Source organism: Melanerpes formicivorus, unplaced genomic scaffold (assembly GCF_026170545.1).
Source record: "Melanerpes formicivorus ecotype bairdi unplaced genomic scaffold, bMelFor1.0.p_v2 SCAF_5, whole genome shotgun sequence".
NCBI lineage: Eukaryota > Metazoa > Chordata > Aves > Piciformes > Picidae > Melanerpes > Melanerpes formicivorus.
Window position 1 is genome coordinate 10,685,311 of NW_027142357.1, and position 8,126 is coordinate 10,693,436.

Sequence of the window (8,126 nt, forward strand, 5' to 3'; positions counted from 1 at the left end):
CAACTCTTCTCCATAGGGGTGAGGAGCGTGCTGCTTTGCTCTTAAATAAGACATCACAGCTTTGTAATCCCCCCCCCCACTTCTTACCCCATCACCTCAGTGACCCGGCAAACTCACCGTATGCCAGGCTGCTGCAGAGACCAGGCAAACTCAGCACATGCCAGGACAGGTCAGGCAGGGGTGGTGCTGAGGGGACACACAACTCCAGCTGCAGCCCCCCGCTTCCTCAGTGGGGGCAGATTTGCTTTCTGCCTTGTTTCTGTTTGTATTGACTTAATTGGTTTAATTATTTCAGCTGGGACTGGCCAGGCTCGGCTTTGTGCCTTTTACCTGCCCTGGGGATGCGGCGAACAGCCGACAAGGCCCTCTTTGTGCCCAAGGTGGGAGGTGCCAGACCTCCTCTCCGTTGGGGTCATCCCCAATGATAGTGAGGGCCTCCTCTCTGTGCATCCAAATATCGGGAGATACAGGTGAGGAATTCATACCGCTGCTGGGAATAACCGTCCCCCAGGGATGTAGCAGCTTCCTCATACCCCAATGGGTGCACGTTATCCCCTGCAAGAGACACCCCCCAACCCTCTGGGCCCCTTATCCTCCAAGATCGAGCCCCCCTTCTTGCCTGCACTTCCAGGGGCTGTATTAATCTTCATCGGCGAGGAGTAGAGCGATGAGGCCGGTAAGCGGCTGCCAATGCAAATTCCCCCTGTCACCGTCATAAAGCACCCGGCACCCTGACACACAAAAGCAACACCATATGTACGAAGACAACCTGTATGAATTATAAATTGCATCATAAAAATTGATTGCCTATCCCAACCCTTCAGAAACACATGCTGGGAGGGGGGAAAAGAAACCCACCCAGTGCTCTGACCGGGCTACCCCATGGCAGGAGTGGATGCTCTGCCCTGTCACCTGGCATCCCTTGTGGGTGCAAGGTCCCTTCCCGTCCCTCTCGCTGCCACTGCGGGATGCTCACCCGCCCCTTGCTTGCTCTTTTCTCCCTCCTGCTACGCCTGGCCCATAGAGAGCCTTAATCTATTTATTTCAAGCCACTTCATCCTCTCTCCCGCTTTTGTCCCTGCCCCAGCCTCTGGCTTTGTGGCAGGACCGCTGAGGTTTTAAAAGCCCCTTCCCCTATAGTTTGAGGTCTCCTTGGCTGCCTGTATTACAATGGCTAAAACAGGATTACACTGACCTGATCCTATTAAACTCGCCAATTGATCTGTGCCGCCCTCCCTCCAGCTCGGCAAACTTGCTCACCCAACTTTACCCAGGGCTCAGCCTGAGAGGAGATGTGAAGGGCCGTGCTTCCAAGTGGGCCTCATGGAGGAAGGATGGATTGAGGCTATTTCTTTATTTCTTTTTCCCCTCAGAGCCACGTGGATTTTAAACCTCTGCTTTATCTCCCAGCATATCAGCTGCAAAGAAAAAAAAAAAGCATCTTTCTCCTGTTCTTGCAGGTGTTGTGACTTCCAGCCCCGGTGGGAGATTAAGTCATACAGATAAATCACATCGAAAGGGGCATTTTAGCTCTAAGTGAGACGATTCTTTGCTAAGGGCCACCCTGAAGCTGCTTGCTCTGGGGCACGGAGGCTCCTGGTCCTCCTTCTACAAACAATCCAGTGTGGAGAAAAACATCCTCAGCCCCTTGCTGTGATGTTGAGCATGCTGGAGCGAAACCTGACCACGGGCTGCCCATGCTCAAAGTATCCCCAAGCCCCTCTGGTACCCACCAGGGCTGGGATCCCCCTGGTGTGAGCATATCCCCAGTATCCCTCTACAGCCAGAGGACCGCATCAGCAGCGCAGGCAGGGCTGACTGGCAGCAAGTCCTTCCTCCTTTTTTGTTGATGAAAAGGAGCACAGAGCCAGCTCAGCGACATCTCCCTCGTCAGCAGGCACACGGACCCGCAACTGCCGGCGCGATCGGCTCTCTGGGGATGCTCTGCACCACCTTGGCACCGTGGCATGCCCACATCTGCGGAGGAATGGGTGCCTGGAATTAATCCCCCGCCATCCCCCGGGAACATAATGACGAGGCAGGGGAATAATCTGAAAATGGCAGTAAAATATGGGGTGTTTACACTGACCTGCCAGGATGACTGAATTAGTGGCAAGGGGCCTGAATTAGTGGCAAAGGGCCTATCGCCGACTCCAGGGGAGCAGTTTTAATGCTCAAATCCTATTAATTAACAGAGCAAAAGACAAACAGGGGACTCCCATTTATAATTTCCTAGGAGCATGGTGTTACCAACAGCGAGGAGCTGGAGCTCACATGGCAAATATGTGTTACCAAGTGCCTGGAGCTCTTCCTTCTTCACACCCCCAAGCTACCCTAAAGGGTACCAACGCCCTAAAACTGGCCTCTCAGAAAGGGGCATGAGCAGTGATTCTTCTTTTTCTTGTTTTTAAAGGTAATGTATCCTGATACTCTGGGGGGTGACAGAAACTGCATCTGCCTAAGACTCAACAGAAACCTTTACTGTTTTCTGCCATTCGTGGTCCTGTTCAAGATGTCTCCTGCTTGCTGTAACAATATTCAAATTCAGAAATGATGTGGGGAGAATGGGTCTATGGCCCCAAACACCCATTTGAGTGACACCTGTCTCCTTTACTGATGCTCCCAAAACAGCCAAAAGAAGCTATGGGCATGGTTATACAAACCAAACAACTGGTTTTTTGTTTTTTTTTTGTTTTGTTTTGTTTTTTTTCTGGCAGTTTCAATTCAAAGTGAACCAGCTGACTTCTCTGGACAATAGCCACAACTCCTCTCCCAAAAGCCCTCCTGTGCATCCTCAGGGCATGCCCCATTCACCCCAGATTTGGCAGCTGGGCGTAAAATACACAGCCTCCTCCAACCCCCTACACTGCAATTACCAGGTCACCCTCCTGCCAAATTTCAAGGTCTTGCACTGAAGCTGGAAGGCACCCAAGAGTCTTTAAGTAGCAACAACTGCTTGAAAAAAAACTAGGAAGCATTTGTTCTCTGTGTTCTTCACCCAAAAGATCAAGATTTGGGTTGAAATTCTCTTTCCTCCACCGAACACCAAGACAGGCCCCCCCCTCAGCATGCAGTAACACCCCCCAAATAATTAAAACATTGTGCAGCTCCAACAGCAAGGACCATTACAAAGAATTCAACTGGCACCAGTAACAGCAGCTTTCTGCCCCCACCCTCAGCCCAAACTGACACTCACCTCTTTGCACAGAGAGGACAAATGGCAGCAGAGACCTTCTGCAAACTGTGGCTGCTTGTAGACAAACCATCCAGTGCTGAACATTTACAAATAGCCTGCTCCTTGCTAAGAAGCCACTTGGGCTTTTATGAACATCGTTATTACTGTGGTCTAATTGTGTCTATCAAAACCATTGCCTTTCTGAATTAGGGTAATGGTCATTTTAAGGCATACATCTGTATTTTTCATTTTTTTTTGTAAGCAGATGCTTGGCTCCTAAGCCCATGACTGCTACTTCTCCCCCTCCACAATTATTTTCATATTTCCCCATTGCCAAAGCAGCAATAAGTTCCCGTGAAAAGAAGGGTAATAGGAAGTCTCTCTCTAAGAGAAATTGTTAATTTGGGATTTATAAAGGACTTTCCTTAATGAATAATAGTTGAGATCGATCTGTCTTCCTGCCTCATTCTGCAAAGTAACATTTGTGAAGTAAGGTGATCCCAATTACTCCCTCTAATAACCCTCTCCAGCAAGAGATTTCAGACCCACAGACACGAATCCTGCCTGCCACTGCTTCCTCAGTGCCATCAGCATTGCCTGTGTTGAGGCTTTCTGCCCTCACCAGCCCATCATCCCCCTTCTCCTTGACTGGTGGACCAGGTCTATCACCTGAAAACCCTAGGGTGGAATGTCCCACAACCCCACCATGAAGGATGGTCCATCCAGCTTTGCTAGTTGTCAACCCTTTGGAGGTCCCACACTGGGATTGTCACCAGGATTCCAGGGTTCAGAAAAGGTCTACAGGCCCTCAGAATGCCTGATGCTCTGACATCCACCAACTTCCTGTCTTATCAGAGATAGGAGACTGAGAAATGACTCAGTTGTCCATAATGTCAATGTCCGTAAGTGCCTTCTTGGGAAGAAAATACTGGCACTGAAAGGCTCTTGAATCAATGGAAGGGTGGCAGCCTGAGAATCAATGTTGGCAACTCAAGCCAGGCAGACTCTAATTAGAAACAAAGCTTTTTTCCTATCCTTCGCCCCTCCCCCCCACCTTAGAATACAGAGGATACTACAGATCTGAGCCAACAAAGAAGGTGTGTGTGGGGTCTCTCCAGCCCTTGGGGTCTTCAGCTTGAGGCCAGATGCCTTCAGAGAAGAGTTGCTTCAGTCAAGTGCAGGTTTTTGCCATAGCAAGTGCCTACTCTATCTGTTTTGCCATCCTAGAATCATAGAAAGATTTGGGTTGGAAGGGATCTTTAAATGTCATCTAGCACAACCCTCCTGAAGTGAGGCGGGACATATTCAACAAGATCAGCTTGCTCAGAGTACTGCCCAAGCTATTCTTGAATGCTTCCAGGGACTGGGCTTCTACCATCTCTCTGGGCAGCCAGGACCAGTGTTTCACCACCCTCGTCCTAAGTATTTCTTCCTTGGATTTTGTCTAAATCTACCCTCTTCTAGTTTAAAACCATCACCTTTTGTCCTGTCACAACAGATCCTGCTACAAAGCTTGTTCCCATCTTTCTTATAGGGCCCCCTCTAAATACTGAAAGATTGTGATAAGGTCTCCCCAGAGCCTCCTCCTCTTTTCCATGCTGATCAAACCAGCTCTTTCAGCCTGTCCTCACAGCAGAGGTGTTCCTGCCTCCCTTCCCTTTGGTTCCTATTTATGGCAGGGAACGAAGATGTCATCTCACACTCTTGTTCCTCTCCCACATCCAGAGACTGGTGGGACTTCTGGAGGGACAGGAACTGAGGGGAGGGAGCTTTTCACCATGCTTTAACTAGCAAATGTTGATTCCTCAACTCCCCACCCTTTGGTAGAGAGGCAGGCTATGCCACAGCACCAACTCTCCCCTTTCTCCTTGCCTCTGCTCAAGAGACATCCTGCATCAGCCCAGAGATGCTCTGGCAAACACCAGGAACATGAACATCACTTCTAGGGGAATTTCAGGGGAAAACAAAAATCCAGGAAAATTCCCCTAGAATTTTTTCTTAAAAAAAAAAATAAATCTCTCTTTCAAATCTCTCCTTCAAGCAGCTGGATGGAACTAAGAAGCACAAGTTGTGAGAGGCTTGCTCTGGGTCACCTCTTTTGAAGGTGACCCATGAACAAAACTGCCTTTGAAGGTGACCCATGGACAACATTGCCTTTGGACACCTTGTCCCTGCCACAAGGACTATTTTTGGTGTTTAAGCTCTGTTAGTCTGCTGGTGGGGAAAGAGCAGAACATACCCTTTTTCTATCCTCACCTTGCAAGCATCATCCTCTGTGTGAGCCAGAGCTGGTCTGGGCATAGTGCTCAGACCCTCCCTCACCCCTTGGGGAGGTCATGCTGTGGGTACCACCCCATCCACATCTCAACCTCAGGCACTGTCTGGGAACATTTTGCTATCTCCAAGTGCTAGAAACGCTGAAATCCTGACATTATTTGTTCACCTGGCACAAACCTCATTGCTGCCAGTATTAACTGGCCAGGGCGATTAGTGGTAGCCATCAGCCAATAAATAAATTGGAACCATCTCCAGACCTGATTAGCTTGCTAATTAAGCTTAGTTACAGGGAAATCTGCAGTCAATCAGCCCAGACATTACCAGTTGGATCTGCAGAGCGGGAGCTGTAGATGCTGCAACTCTGGTGGGGAGGAGGAGGAGGAGGAGAGCCTGCTGGGGGTGGGAAGGAAGGTGGTACCAAAATGCACTTTCATCAGCAACGATCAGAGATGCTCATCCATTTGGGGCAATTCCCAGCAGCCTTCAGTGCCCGCACGCTCTCAGGGGCTTCTGTTCTGATGCTCTCAGGGAAGATTGCCCTCTTCTGCTTCAATCGCCCAGGTGCTTGGCACCAGAGCCCTTTCCAGTCCACAAACTCACAGTAACTGCAGACTGTCTCCAAAGACAGCCCATTCAGAAGGGTAAACACAGGGCTGAGTGGTGTATTTATTTTTTGGCTAGGCCAGACTGCTTCCACTCTTTCCTGTGGCAGTGTGCAGCTCTGACATCACTCTGGCTTTCCTCCAACACCCAGCCATCATTTTGGGGACCCCCCACCATAACACTGTTGAATATCTTCATCCTAGCAGAGAAGCCAAGGGCTCTCAATGGTTTCTTCTTGCCTGCAAAGTAGTCACAGCATCCCCTGTATAGCCCAAAGCAGAGGCAGGATTTCAAGACACATACTGAACCGTTGCTGTCACCATTACAGGAGGAGGTGTTTTGACATTCAGGGCCTCCTTGCTCCCCACAGATGCAGCCCCAAAAGCCTGGCAGCTACTGATGGGCACTGGGCATTTGGTTTTTTCCCTTTTCCAGCTCTGGCAACTCAAAGCTGGTTAGGATCCCAGCTCTTTCTTCATTAGATGGAAATACCTGGCCTTTCATTTCCACTAATCCTCCAAAACTATGTGAATTGATTGTTCCTGCACCAAAATGACCATAAATGATAATTTCCTACTGCAAATAGTGGTCAGGAGGTTCTCTTCAACTGAGCAATGAGCAGCCCTTTGTGTTGGCAGCACCAATGCCAAGCCATTTCCCCAAAGGCTAGAGCAAACCCAAGGCAGGTTGTGTTCCCCAAGAGCCCAGCATTAATCCCATGAGCAAAGGCGAAGCCCTACTGATAGTTATGCAGCTCCACATCCCTACATCCCTCCTGCCCCATGGTACAATATTGCCTTTCTTCTGCTGCTGCTTCAGCTCTTGTCATCCTCTCTTTGGCAAATGCAAGGAGTTTCCCTGGCTTAAAACCAAACCAATCTGGAAATCAGGGACTGGAGGGGGCAGAATACAAATAAATAAGTGCTAATTGCTGGTCGTAGCACTGCACATCAAGCATGGTAACTGCAACCACATTTATTGGCCAATTAAGGGCTTTACTGGATGCTAGGTGAGATAAATGACTGCCTGGGTGGTTTCCCAGCCTTGGTGCCCATTTGTGGTGTTCTTGATGCATATTTAATGCCTTCACCAGGAGTAACCACATTTCCCTAATGCACTCTCCTGGTAGCTCCTATTCTTTACATCTGGATTCGATGATTTTAAAAGATCTTTACCAACCTAAATAGTTTCATAGTTTCATAGTTTCATTCAGGGTTGGAAGGGACCACAAGGATCATCTAGTTCCAACCCCCCTGCCATGGGCAGGGACACCCCACACTAGATCAGGCTGGACAGAGCCTCATCCAGCCTGCTCTTAAACACCCCCAGGGACGGGGCCTCGACCACCTCCCTGGACAACCCATTCCAGGGTTTCACCACTCTCATGGTGAAGAACCTCCTCCTCACATCCAGCCTGAATCTCCCCACCTCCAGCTTCACTCCATTCCCCCTAGTCCTATCACTACCTGATATCCTGAGAAGTCCTTCCCCTGCCTTCCTGTAGGCCCCCTTCAGATACTGGAAGGCGACAATTAGGTCACCTCGGAGCCTTCTCTTCTGCAGACTGAACAGCCCCAACTCCTTCAGTCTGTCCTCATAGGAGAGGTGCTCCAGCCCTCTGATCATCCTCGTGGCCCTTCTCTGGACACGTTCCAGCACCTCCACATCCCTCTTGTAATAGGGGCTCCAGAACTGGACACAGTACTCCAGGTGGGGTCTCACCAGGGCTGAGTAGAGGGGGAGGATCACCTCCCTCGACCTGCTAGCCACACTTCTCCTGATGCAGCCCAGGATCTGATTGGCTTTGCGGGCTGCAAGTGCACACTGAGAGCTCATGTTGAGCTTTTTGTCCACCAGCACCCCCAAGTCTCTCTCCTCAGGGCTACTTTCCAGCCAGTCCCTGCCCAGCCTGTATTTGTGCCTGGGATTGCCTCGACCCAGATGCAGGACCCTGCACTTGCTCTTATTGAACTTCATGAGGTTGGCCTGTGCCCACCTCTCCAGCCTGTCAAGGTCCCTCTGGATGGCCTCCCTTCCCTCCAGCGTGTCTGCTGCACCACACAGCTTGGTG